Source organism: Patagioenas fasciata, chromosome 1, assembly GCF_037038585.1.
Source record: "Patagioenas fasciata isolate bPatFas1 chromosome 1, bPatFas1.hap1, whole genome shotgun sequence".
NCBI classification, from domain to species: domain Eukaryota; kingdom Metazoa; phylum Chordata; class Aves; order Columbiformes; family Columbidae; genus Patagioenas; species Patagioenas fasciata.
Window position 1 is genome coordinate 202994525 of NC_092520.1, and position 14391 is coordinate 203008915.

A 14391-nucleotide genomic window follows, 5' to 3' on the forward strand; every position below is an offset into this window, starting at 1 on the left:
CTGGATGCATCAGGAGCTCCAGCCAGCCCTGAAAGTTCCCCTGTGCATTCCCAGTCCTGGGCAGCACACACAAGCGAGCTGCCTCTGTGCTCATTTGGAGATGTTGGAATCAAGTGCAAGGCTCAGTACTTATCCATGGGATAAGCCACGATTGTCCTTTCTTTAACGTAAGTCCAAAAACGTATGTTTTTTAGCAAAAATACCCAGACATACACAGAACAATGTGAAAACTCAGCCGATATATTAGACATCGTGTCTAGAAAATTCTTTATTATTTCTACTACTTATGTAGGCACAACTGCCTTTAAAAAATGCTCCATGCTGTAAGGAAATACATGCCTTTCATAGGACTATATGACAGATTAATCTGACCTTTTCAACAGTCTATACAGGATTTCATACACTGAATACTGTATCAATTGTACATCTCCTTGATCTAGAGAATATTCCACAGAAAAACATGAAAGAAAGAATTTGCTTTGAGATAAAAAAAAAATGATCACAGGTGTCTATGCTTAAGACAGGTATTTTAACTGCTATTAGAGTCAACAGAAATCAATACAACACAGTAAAAGACTCTATAAAGAGTCTGAAAAATCAACTGAACAATTTGCTGTCCTTCAGAGTGCACTGGAGAGCTATCTACTCTCCTTCATTTTCCTCTGGGTCTGTCCAGTCCCCAGCTATAGCTTTTCTAATGTCTTTGTCTTTTCAAGTAAAAAGGTTTCCACCCTCAGAAACTACTTTTCCCATAAGTACCTCTTCCTTAAGTACTTACTTGTATGATCAATTCAGCTTATCATTTCTCTTTTTTTACACTAAATATGTTCAGATTGTTTGCATTTTGTGGCAGGTTTTCTATAATTTGAATCAGTCTTACAGTTATTTTCTGAATACTTACCACATACGCAAGTTTTACTTAACAGAATTTATCTTTTACTTCTGTCATGAAACATCTTTTCTCTTAGACTAGTGAAAATTCAAAATGATGGATGCTTTCCAAGTAACTCCAGCTGACAACTACTATAGGTTTTTTAAAAAGTGTGGTGGTATGAAGAAGCACAGTTAAGTCTTCAATCTTGTTTCAGTAGCTTACAAACCTCATTAAACCATTTCTCCTTTTCAGATTAAAGGCATGAACTGAGACAGTAAATGTATACATATATGTTTAACTTTATGCATATAGTTAATTTCAGAGATTTCAAAAGGGCCACTCATGCCCTAACCTCAGCAGGTACACAAACTTAGGGTAAGGTTATAATTTTGAACCACTACAGCAAAATAAAATCAAAACTCAACTGCATTCTCAGTGTTTAGTACTTCATTGCTTACACATACATTTAGGAGTGTGAACTGTACCCTAAAACTGTCTGGCACTCAAAATTCAGGCTCAAAAATTTCAATTATCCTCTTCTGTAAAAGACAGGAGCTTTAAAATCCCCACATGACCACCAGTCAATTACAAACAGTATGGACTACTGCTCAGATTGAGTGAACTAGGTCAGATGGGTGATTGCTCTGCTAGCAGGTTTCTCACCACTACTGAATTTTCATGAAGACACAAGGCAGGACGAAAAGAAACCTGGAAAAGAGATTTTCATTGATAGAGCTTAAGCTGTAAATTTTATAAAGTTTCATTCCTTGTAGCCGAAGAATGAAAATAAGATCTCAAATATCTAATGGAATTATTCAGTTAGTATGGAAAAGAAATAATTCATGCAATCTGTTCTTTTGGCTCAAACACAGAAACATGAAAGGCAATAAATTATAATAGTTGAAGAGGTTACCAGGAGAAACCCATGAAACAATATTAAGTCAAATTAGGTCAAAATAGCATAAATCTTATGAATCATGCTTTTGTAAATGTGGCCAATATTTTAAGGAAAGCTCTTTAAAGTTCTTGTAGGTTGGCTGATTAAATTTTTTGTTAGAAGAAGAAATGCAAAGTTCAAGATTAGAAATAATGTTCATGCTAGAATGCATATAAGATGCATTTCTGTTTTCTAGCAGTTTTTAGTCCAAGAGTTTGCAATTGAAAGTTAAAAGGCACAAAGTTATAAACAACTTGTAAATACATATTTCCTTTAAAGTAAAGCATCAGTTGATGAAATAAGTATCTATGCTATCTCTGCTTAAGATCTGGTGAAGTGTTCTGCCACGAATATTATAACTTTGTAAGCGAAGTCATCAAAACTAGGAGTCCAGCAGTAGTTCAGAAGAGTATATGCTGTGTATATTCCCCCTGGTCTAGTTATAACACAACTGTTTAACAACTACATGTTTCAAGGGCCTGCTTCTGTCAGTGCCTTGAATACTTGCAGGGATGAGACATCAGCTTCTCTGGGCAGCCTGTTCCAGTGCATTGCCACTTCACATTGATGAAGTTCTTCCTTATATCTAATGTAAATCTATTCTCCTTCAGTTTAAAGCCATTCCCCCTTGTCCTATCACTACATGCCCTTGTAAAAAGTCCCTCTCCAGCTTTCTTGTAGGCCCACTTTACGTACTGGAAGGCTGCTACAAAGTCTGCCTGAAGCCTTCTCTTCTCCAGGATGAACAACCCCAACTGTCTCAGCCTGTCTTCATAGGAGAGGTGTTCCAGCCCTCTGATCATCCTTGTGGTCTCCTCTGGACTCGCTCCAACAGGTCCATGCCCTTCCTATGTTGGGAGCCCCAGAGTTGAATGCCGTACTCCATGTGGGCTCTCATGAGAGCGGAGTAGGGGGTCGCAACCACCTCCCTAGACCTGCTGGTCATGTGTCTTTGGATGCAGCCCAGGATGAGGTTGGCTTTCTAGGCTGGAAGTGCAAATTGCTGGGTTATGTTGAAATGAAGACCTGGGGAACAGCAGGGCAGTCAGTCTCACCATTGTGCCCTCCTGGAAACTATGCTAAGATATATGGAAAATCAGGAGGTGATTGGTGACAACCATTGCAGCTTCACTAAGGGCAACTTGTGCCTGATAAATTTGGTAGCCTTCTATGATGGGGTTACAGCATTGGTGGATAAGGGAAAAGGAACTGACATCATCTACCTGGACCTGTGCAAAGCATCTGAAACTGTCCCACACGACATCCATGTCCCTAAATCAGAGAGAAATGGATTTAATGGATGGGCCAGTTGGTGTATAAGGAACTGGCTCGATGGTCACACCAGAAGAGTTGCAGTCAATGGCTTGATATCCAAATAGAGACCAGTGACAAGTGTTGTTTCTTCAGGGGTCAGTACTGGGACAAGTGCTGCTTAACAACTTTGTCAATGACATGGACAGGGAAACTGAGTGCACCCTCAGCAAGTCTGCTGACAACACCAAGCTGTGTGGTGCAGTTGACATGCTGGAGGGAAGTGATGACATCCAGAGGGACCTTCACAGGCTTAAGAAGTGAGCCTGTCCAAACCTCATGAAGTTCAACAAGACCAAGTGCAAGGTCCTGCACATGGTTTGGGGCAATTCCAAGTACAAATACAGGCTGGGCAGATAATGAGCAGCCTGAGGAGAAGGACTTGGGGATGTTGGTTGATGAGAAGCTCAATATGACCTGGCAATGTGCACTTCAGCCATTTTCTGTGAGTGTTTCAATAAGGACATGCTCTGTAGATACTGAAAAAAATCCCCCCTAAAACTGTGAAAGTAGAAAACTATAAGTCTGAGAAAAACTGAGCATTCACATGAACGTCTGCTGGCTTACAAGAAATGAAGAATGCTGCTGTGGACATTTTCATCCTCCTTATCCATCAAATGTACCAAGTATGTCTAATCAGATCTCTTCGCTTTCTGATGGTAGAGTGACTATATAATGTTTCACTAAATATATGTCATTGAGATGTCCTGACTAGTCTTTTTGTCTAAGTTCAACTGAGCAATTTTGCTCATGGAACTTCTATCACCTGATCACATAAAGTATTGCTATTTTATTATCTTCTCAGATCGGTGGGCACAGATAATTTGACAGCTCTAACGAGTTACACACACAGAGTCCTGAAAATTCTGTAGAATTTCTATACTAATTCATTTGAAGAAAAGGTCAGTTTACATATTTTGTCATGTTGCTGTATAAGAGGTGTATAGTATACAATGTCTAAAGGCCAGTTCCTTCAGTCATTAAACTGACAACACTTGTGGTGTTGTAGATTCCGTAGTTAAAATATATATATTTATGAATATTTTTCTCTGGTATCTGTTTCCTAAGATCCACCTTGTCAATGCAAATATTAAACAGTTTCTAATAATTTTGCTCTAAGAACTTATTATTTAAAGTGAATTTTGATAGAAATAGATTTTGTGTTCACTAAGACACCAGCATAATTCTTGGAGAGCTGAAGGTACAGAATTCTCAGAGACAGAGAATATACTGATATCCAGACAAAAATATATATCCCAATATATTTTTGCATTTTATAAATCTATGCTTTTGAAGAAGTGCAATATTTGTTCTTTAGTATTTAGATATTATTTAGATATTATTTGAAGAACCATCATTTTCTTGTCATAAAATGTATCAGAGAGAAAGCACTGGAATTTTCTTATTTTGAAAACATGAAAAAATGGTTGGTGGCGTATTCTCATTCATAGATGGACTATTATCCTGCAAACATTAAATTACTCCATGGCATCACAGACAGAAGCTCTGACTGTGTTGTAAAGTATTGATGCATGTTACTGGACATTTTCCAATTAATTTGGTGCACTTTAAAGTGTTACAGAACACAGTGGCAGACGGAAATGACCCAGTGGCGGGCTGGGAAAAAAGAAGTTTGTACAGCTGACCAGGAGCGAATATGTCACAATGACAGAGATATGTAGGGAGACCTTTGCAGGAACTATTTCAGTGCATTTGGATCTAAGTCAGTAATATTAATACCCCAGCCCTGTGTTTCTAAATCTCCTATTCTTGTATCAAAAAACCCCAAGCTGTGAAATCTTCTTCTAGTTAACGCTGTGGAAAGAAGACATTCAGAACATGTATGAAAAGAGCTTCCTAGTAAATGGTGAGAGCAGCAGTTTGAAAACAAAACAAGATTGTGAAAAACAAGTGTTCTGAAGCACAGTAAGAAAAGACTTGTTTTTACATCCACAATGGTTTATCATGTAAACCTGTATTCAGTGTCCTCTCCACAGGTTTTTGAAAAGGGAAAATGTCACTATAAGTTGACCTTTTCCTGAAGCATTTGCTAAAACTCTACAAATGTCAAAACAGCAGTTCAAAATGAAGACAGCATCATCAGGAAGGAAAACTCCAAGGGTAGTTGTGCATGTAATTTAACAAAGTAACTGAAGGCATAAACTCTTTTTATTTCGACTTGTAAGACCCCTTTCAAACTAATAGACTTCTAGCTGTATATGACAGTAAAATGTAGCCAATACATTTTTCCAGCCTGCAATGTTCACAGCTTTCCTGGTATTAAATGCTGTTCAAAAAAGTAATGAGAAGAGCAAACTAAGAAGATTTAATTGTCACTGCATAACATGCAGCACCAAATAACATGATGGATGTTCAGGGCAACCAGACAAGAGTACACATTGTCCAAGTTTTTTTTTTTATCCTTTTTCATATTTTATTGCAAAATCTTTTGCCTTTTGTATCACAGTCAGTATTAATACATTTCTCTGTCACCACAGTAAGCGAATCCTCATTTTGTTTTTGAATGGGTATTCACTATGCATCAGGAAGACCTGTCAATTGAAGTGGAAGGCTGAGAGAAACAAAAATGTGTAGAAGTACTACATAATTTTTTATCCAACCTCGTTTTCTCAAAATTACATGACCCTAAGATGATGACTAAGATTATAGGTTTCTCCTATTTAACTATCAAAATGTCAGAGAACTAGAATGGACAGTAATATAACTCTCTTTGAACCTAACAAAAATGTCATTGCCTTTGGGATTACTTGGTAACTTTGAAAAGGAATTGTCATGAGAGATTCTTACAAATTTATTCAATTGAATGAATCAAACAAAAAATGTGAGTGTTAACCCTAACCTCATTCTTTCGGATATTTGTCCGTCTCTTGCTTTTCACATTCACTGTCATGTGCCTCACGAGACATTACAAACACATGTTCTTCTGAGCTATTGCAGAAAATAAACCCATCTGACCTCATTCATGCAAGCCTCTAAAATCACTGAAGTTTATCAATTCACTTATGATGCAAGAATAAGCAATATGAATGAAAGCCAAGCAACCAGAAAGTCACAGTGACTGAAGCTATCGGGGCAGCAGACAGCACAGTAGTCTCAGAATTATTGACTCTTATATTAGTAAGTAGAAGCACATACATGCAAATGTTTTTGTGCAATGAGTTTGAGGAAGATGCTATTAAAGACAATTTATTCCAATATAATTCCAAAATATTCATTTACTAGACAGGTGTAACTAGTAAAGTAAAATTAGAATTGCTTTATCAGTACAGATTTTTGGGGACAATTGGAGGTAAAATTAGGTTTATATGGGGTATCAGTGAGAACTGTGTGACTTTGCTGGATGCATAGTTTCGACTGCTGGTCTTTTTCTAAAAATTGTAAAAAAGAAATTACTTTATAGAAGATGTTTATACACCTCATAATTTTCATCATCCAGCCTTTTACTTTGGCCTAGTCCTTTAGTGACCTGCAGCCAAACTTCCTGAAGTTGCTGGGTTGCAAAAATGTTGGAGAAAGCCAAATATGACCTCCAAGTAAATGGAGATCATGAAATAAAATCATTTCTTGTTATGGAAATTTAGAGGGTAGGTTAATAAAATACAGACAGATAAATCCTCACAGTATAACATAAAGATATCAAAGCCAGTAAATGAATGTATTCTATTAGAAATATACGTTACACAAAAGTGTGAGGCACTGGAAATCTGTAGAAAATCAGACTGAGTTGGATAATCAAGAAACACACTAGATGTTATATCCTGTTTGAAGAATTACGCCTGCTGCACAGCTTTACGGCTGTCTAGAAGCCATTAAAGTGCATTTAACTGGAAATGAAACAATATTTTTCAGTGTTCAAATGTGGCAGTTTTGAGTGTGAGACAGAAGACAATTTAGGAACCTCTGAAACACTCGTCGGCATAATAGCAGTGATCCATCCTCCCTAAAGCAGCAGTTGATGTTTTCTTTTTCTCCTCCATTTAACTAGCAAAGTGCTCAGATCAGCTTTTGTTAAGCCTTGGTTTTGCAAAGCCTGGGTTTGCAGGTCTGGAGCCCTAGCCTTTTTTTGAGGCTCACCTGTTCTGCATAATGCTTCATCCCCTTAATTCACGCATTCTAAGGCTTTTCCTCTGCCTTGTAAATAAAGTGCGAGTTTGTTTCCATAGAAACAATAAAAAACCTGGAGCTGTTCCTGTTTCCACTAGTGTGAGGACCCATTTGCTTCCTCAGGAAAAGGAAGGACCGCACACTGTTCCCTCTGCAGAGGGGATGCAAGTTCAGTTCTTGTCCAGATCAAGTCTAATTCTCTTAACTTTTATTTGAATCATAAACTGGTCTTGCTACTCCTCTATAGGCCACGAATTTAAATTTCCTAATTACATTGTTATTACCCCATCACCATAATACAGCTTTTGGCTCAAACTAATGTTTTAATATCTTCGCACTTCGTTCAGAATTGGGCCCTTTCACATTACCTCTTTGGAAACAAAATGATTCAATAATGCCAAAATTCAGCATAAAAAATGTGTCAAAACAATCAGGTTTTCATATTCTGTAGAAGCTGACCTAAATGGAAGGAACAGTCATTTTTGTTTCATGATCTACTTTTCATTTTCCTTTCCTTTTCTCTGCCCATATTATACATACATATATATTATACATATATATGTTATATTATACACATGAAACATTAATTTCTGTTTGCTGCAGCTTCACTTGTATTGCAGTACAGCAAACTCTGAATGCTTAAACTCCTCTGAGTCCTCAGCACTCAGCCCTTGTTTCACACAGTGATTTCCTAAGACTATAGGATTGACCCAACCTCTTAATTCAAGTCCCTGGTAGGTAAGATATTTACCAACCAGTAAAACTTTTTTTTAAACAGTCATATATTCACACTTCCTTATTTTGCAGCTTCTACTTATGACCCAGCCTCTTGATTCTGCCCTGCCCTTTCCTGTATGGACTCAACATGTGTGCATCTTGTCTCATAACATAGACATAAAACTATTTGTACAACTGCACAATGATCTGATAGTCATATTGATCGGAAACACAGGTACTACGTGTCTTCATCAGCAAGTGGCACGTGAAAAAGTACAAAGAAAATGAATAAAGAATATCCTTAAGGGTCTGAATTTGGAATATTATGGTGCAGTTTGCAAATTCCATATTTTTCTTTGATTTTCATAAAACAGCTGTTTTCATAATGAGCATTAAGCTTATTCTCAAAATGTGCTAACAGAGCATCATTCCCAATCATGTTAACTCTTCTGTTGTTTCTAATATCATTCTCCATTTAGTTTTTATGTGCAACCAACACTCATTCATTTCTACAGGTACTATAACTCATCTGAAGTCACAAGAATGTCTGTCCTGTTCAGATCTGTCTTTCTGAAAATTTATACTATTTGTCAGCTGAGCGGTTTCATTGATTTCAGTGAGCAAAGAGAGTATTCCTGATTAGTAAGTACTCAACCCAAACCTCAGGTGCAGAAAATCACCCCACTTATCACTGCCTTATCCACTTCCACACTTTAAAAAAATTTCCTGAATTTTTATGTGCAGTCATTGTCATGCTCTTTACAGAGGGGAATCAAAAAAAGGATAGTCTGAAATAAAAGCAGGTCATATCTCAACAATTCTAAGCCTCAGAACTTGAACTGAGACTCAGGGATAGAAATGGGATGCAGAGGACAAATTCAGCTCTTTTCAGGGATCACATGAATGAAAAGGATACTCGAATCAAAATCTCTTTGTTGATTCACGTGTTCCTTAAGACACTGTGCAAGACTGGCCTTAACTATGTTGTAAATCTTGGCGAACCAGAGGCTTCTCAGAGATATTCCTGGTCAGACAATTCATCACCTTCGTTGACTTAAGGGCCCTCACGAAATACAACAAAATCTCCTGTCTCAAGACTTCACATATCATCTGTAAAACCACAGAAAAAAGCTGGCATCACCTTCAGCAGATTTCCTAACTAGACAGGAGCATGAAAAATGTAAAATCTACCTGCCTATCAGGGTGACATAGCTTTTACTTTCAAACAACACAGCGCAAAATAAAACAAAACCTTCTACTCCAGAAAACACTCTGTGTGCTACAGATTCTACTTTTACTTGATAAATTAGGATAATCTTGTCAAGAGTACGCAAAGCTCTACTTCTTTCAAAATTACATTGTGAATATAGGTCCTGTTGTGAATGAGTTCATCACAGTGCTTCATCTACAGATAAGAATTGAGCTTGTGACATCTAATGGATTTATAATAGAGTGTAGTTTTGAAGTATATCATGATGCAAAAGTATATCATAATGTAACATCCATACACAAATGCTACCTCACAGAAACTACTGTTCTCAGGAATAAAGAATGTGATCAAACCATGAACAGCAGCATCACCAATAAAATACTGAAAAAAACTCATGGCAAGAGTTTCCTGTTCAATTTTTCTGTATCTTGGAAAAGTCGAACAGTGGGGTTTTTTGTTTGTTTTGTTGTGTTTTGGGGTTGGTTGGTTTTCAAAATATCTTTTCTCAGTTGCTTTCATCTGATCTGTTTTAAATGAACCCTTCATGGTTACAAAAGCTAACACTATTTGTCAGTGAGACGATGTCAACATTCACTTTTGAGACAATCCTCTGATCTCCACTGATAATCAATGGAACAAGTATCTACAATACATTTAACAAGTGGAGCCTAAAGTGACTAGTGCTTGTGTTGGTGGTCACATCATGTTGGAAGTTCAATGCGAGGAACTTCACCCTATAATTTATGGCCGTACTGTGACAGATATTAAGATCAGGAGATAAATGTAATTGAGGTCACGGACGGACAGGATGCTTTAGTGTTTAGAACAGAGATCTAGGAATGGGGACATATTACTTCAGCTTCCCATTTTGCTCTTTGTGGTCTTGGGCAAATTATCTAATTGCTTTGAGTGTGATTTGGCTTGATTAATCGTCTTCTCTGTAGATATCTCAGCTAAGTATTCAGGTTAGTTTTGTGGTTAATAGGACAAGATGACTCATGTCCTCAACACCCACTTCTCTCTGAGGGTTACAACAGGAGTCTAGCAACTAGTTCAAATGCAAAATTTGCATTATAAATGCACAAAGGTAGGTGAGAGGAATCACACTCTGTGCTACAGTTCTAGGTAGACTAAACACCCTGGATAGAAAAGACCTTCTATTTTATCTGAATTTGAAAGTAAAACTTAAAAGTCTCTTCTAAACATACCAGAAAACTGAAAAAAAACCTCACTTTGAAACATGTTAGAGCCACTAATCATTAATTCCTTAACCATTTCCTAATGGTGTGCCTAAAGTTCCTAATGGAGTTATAGGCCCAAATATATTCTCTTACTTGCAAAGATGCTGTAAATTTACAACCCCAAAATTGTGAAGTACCCAGAGAACATGATAATGGGATCATACAAGTACCTGGGAGAGACATTGCATACAGCACTAACTGTATATGATCTTGTAAAGGTGTTGAATGGCCTAAAAATTGAATGAAATAAACCCCTTGTACTGCATCATTATGCTGAGGCTGAACATAATACAAATTTAAGGCCAGAAATTAAAATTTTAAATATTTTATATTCATGTTTTTGCTTCCGACCAAGGCATGAGTGTCCCCTATACAGTTTGCATATACATGTCTAGAAAATCCACTGTGTGTTTATCACCTCTCACCAACCAAACATTTGGGAACAAGCAGATTGGCAAGCAGATATTTTTACAAATGATCTTTTGACCTTCATGATTCATTGATCAAATGCTGATTTTCCTGTTCCTATTTTATACATGAAAAATGTGTACACCTCTTTATCCTGCTTGGTTGAACCAGTTAGCAGGGTAACTGAACTCTTTCTCATCTGTTATTCAAAAGAGTAACCCCATTTCATATTGGGGAAAAAAAATATTATATCAATGTTTAAAGACACATACTTAACATCAGCTTGAGCTTCTGAAACATCTTTCTAACATATTCCCCATTGGTGATACTTACAAGAGTCCTAGACCCACAGATCCATGAGGCTATGGTGGTTCTATCAATTTCATTTATTTAAGGGTTTGTAGGGAGCAGATATGAATTCTGAATTTTCTACTTGAGCTGGTATATTGCTCAAGGCATCAGAAAAACTACAAAACTATCTTGCAGTTTCAGTGCATGTTGCTGGCTCAAATTGTGTAGGGGAGTACTTGCAGAAGGTAGGGAAGATTAAGCACGGCTAGGAATGGATGCCAAACACCAAGAGCTGCTTCTGAGCTACTGGTTGGAACATCCAGCCTAAACTCTCTAAGTGAGGTCAGCAGATCACAGGCCAAACTATTACTTAATCAGGAAATGAGCTCAGTTACATTTATGTACCACAATCACAAAGGTTTCTATGCCATGCCAGATAAACAATTGATTTCTGTCTCATTTTGGACTTCAGAAAGAGAAGAATTCAGGACCTCCTCTTTGTTGAGCATGTCAGTTATCTTCTGATGCAGAACATCTAATAACTATTGTGTTACAAATATAAATGTAGAAAACAAACACCCTTCAAGCTACTAATCACATATTTAATATAAAACTATAATGTTGATTAATATATTGGATTAAGTCTCTGCTTCAGTGACAAATCAGTTCACTTGCTAAGAGTAGTGGCTTTAAAAAAGCCTATTGCATATTTTCCAATAAATCAGGTTGAGCCATCTGTATCAGTCTGTATCAAAGGCATTCAAAACATATTAGGTATAGCATAATCTACTAATTAGTAACATTCCAAACAACTCTGGATAGTAATAATTTTAAAAACACCTCAATGTTTTCTTCAAATATTGCGTATTGATGTAGTGACAAAATTCATTAAGGAAATCAATCATTCTTGAGATTCAGTTCTAACACTGTATATCAAGTAGTAATAACAAAAAAAAAAAAAATCTATTATTTCAGTGTCTGTCCTTTTACGCCTGTCCTGTTTTACATGTTTCTCGCAGGAACAAACACCAAATCTCATTTCAACATGCAGAATATAAAATGTTCCATATACAGGAGAGACCCTTCAAGCTTGCCGAACTGTAAGCAACTATATGAAATCTTTAGTACAAATGCATAAATCAATGTACAAAGCTTCACCTGGTAGATTATCATCACTTCCTACTTAAAATGGAAATGTGCTCTAAATAATTTAACAGAGATCAAGTTACCTTATTGTTTTGTACATGTGGCCCTCTACACATTCTTTAATACTGTATGATGTGCCCTGCATTTACTTTAGGGAATTATTATCCATTCCATCACTTGGAGTAACACAATAACAATCCAAATCAATTTCTAACATGCTAAATGAGACATATTTTACATGCTAGCAGTAGTAGGAAAACTAGAACATAATCTGGTGATTTATTTGCACAGACTTAACTTGCACTGTATACACAGAAAAGTATTTACCGCAAAAAATGTAAAAGCTGCTTACGCAATTCGTGGAAATGCCAACAAAAGAGAAATGTTTTCTAGAAAATGCAGGGGCCATACAACCAATTTTGCATCATTACAGCACTCCTCCCACAAAGAACAATCCATTTACGAACAATTCATGAAATTAAGTCCTTACACCTTCTCTGGTCTATTTTTTCCCTGTCAACCTGCTCACTACATACTGCTTTCTTATCTCTGTCAATAGCAATTAGAACTGATACTGCATAGCATCTTGGAGGAGGCACTGAATCCAATACTGGATTAAGTCCTTTTCTTGCAGAACAAACGTGCTTGTTTGATCAAAAAGATGCAGTGGGAATGCTTGGTGCTTGTTAATTGTTTCCAGACATAGATGAGAAAACACAAACACACAAAAATCAGCAAAAAGTATCCTGAAACAAACAACAAAAGGAAATACATACAAGACATAGTGTGTCAAGGCTCTACAAATATTATCATTCAGCATTTGTCCTTTAGCAGCTGGAGATATCTGTGAAGACCGACGTTATCAAAATATTTAGGTGGATAAATATGCATTTAAAGTTTTCTATTTTGAAAGTTTTGTTGTTGTTGTTGCTCTTGTTTTGTTTTTTTTTTTTTTTTTTTATGCAAAGGAAGCTATCCTGCTTTGCCATCCTTTGCCATCCCAAATGACCAGAGAACAGAATACCCAACCCGAGACTAACATGTCGTGGCACAAGTTTGCAGAAGAAAAGTCATATTCTGACTGTCCACTTTGTGGCTAATTTAGATATGTAATATGTAAAATGAAATAGCTGGTGTAAGTGTACTCTTTCAGGGAGAATAAGTGATATTCTTGAGTCTGAGACCATCACAGAGTTCTGGTGAAGTATATTTAACACATTTAATGCATGATACATTGAATAGGAGAATACTTTACACATTGCTAATACAAAATTTATGAACAGGCACACAGACTGGTGTCTCAGAGATATCTTCTGATCACAATTCAGAAGAGCAGAGTACTTAACAGAAATATTTTACAAGACGGTTATTACTAACGATAGCTGCAAATCTCTTCTCACTCTGTATCTGGAAATCAGCACATATTCTGAGTGCCCATGAAATAAAGTGTAAACATGAAGTTCATTTCTCCTTATTTTTGGCAGTTTCACCTACGTCATCGTCAGGACATACTGAATTGCCTGGACTCTGGAACGCATGGCTTCATTTTCTCCTAGGCTTTGTGCTACATCTTAGATTCAGTGCCTTGAAGCAGGATTTGCTTCATCCAAACTCATGAAAAGATTTAAGTAAAGAGAAAGACTACGTTTCACATCTATACTCCATTTGGTTCAAATGTTTGACAAAAATTACACAATTACAAAATGTTACTGGTAAAAACTGTATGAATATCTGTGCCTTTTCGCCTCTTGGTTCTGCAGATGCCAAAGAGCTTTGCATTGACTTTATTGGCATTAAAGGCCAGGCTTTACATAAGTATATAACCAAAACAAACCCAGTTCCCTGAAACTTCCTTTATTAACAATCATTTCTAGATAATCCATAATTATTTCCTTTTACTACTAGTACTACTACTCCTACTAATAATAATGCTACTACCTAATTATAATGGAAAACTAAGTTGAGTTTCATCATGTTGTGGTTTAACCCGAGCGAGCAATACAACCACAACAGCCGCTCACTCACACTCTCCCCAACTTCACCAACAGGGGAGAGAATCAAAAGGGAAGGGAGAAACTTGGATCAAGATAAACACAATTTAATTAAATAACAAAATACTAATACACTACTA

The 14391-nt window shown here is 36.7% G+C and overlaps 1 protein-coding gene across 20 annotated transcripts in view; it reads right to left on the reverse strand.

The window, feature by feature from the left end:
• The window catches only part of MAGI2 (membrane associated guanylate kinase, WW and PDZ domain containing 2), a 745411-nt gene that overhangs the window by 455495 nt on the left and 275525 nt on the right, over positions 1-14391 (reverse strand). The window lies entirely within an intron of this gene.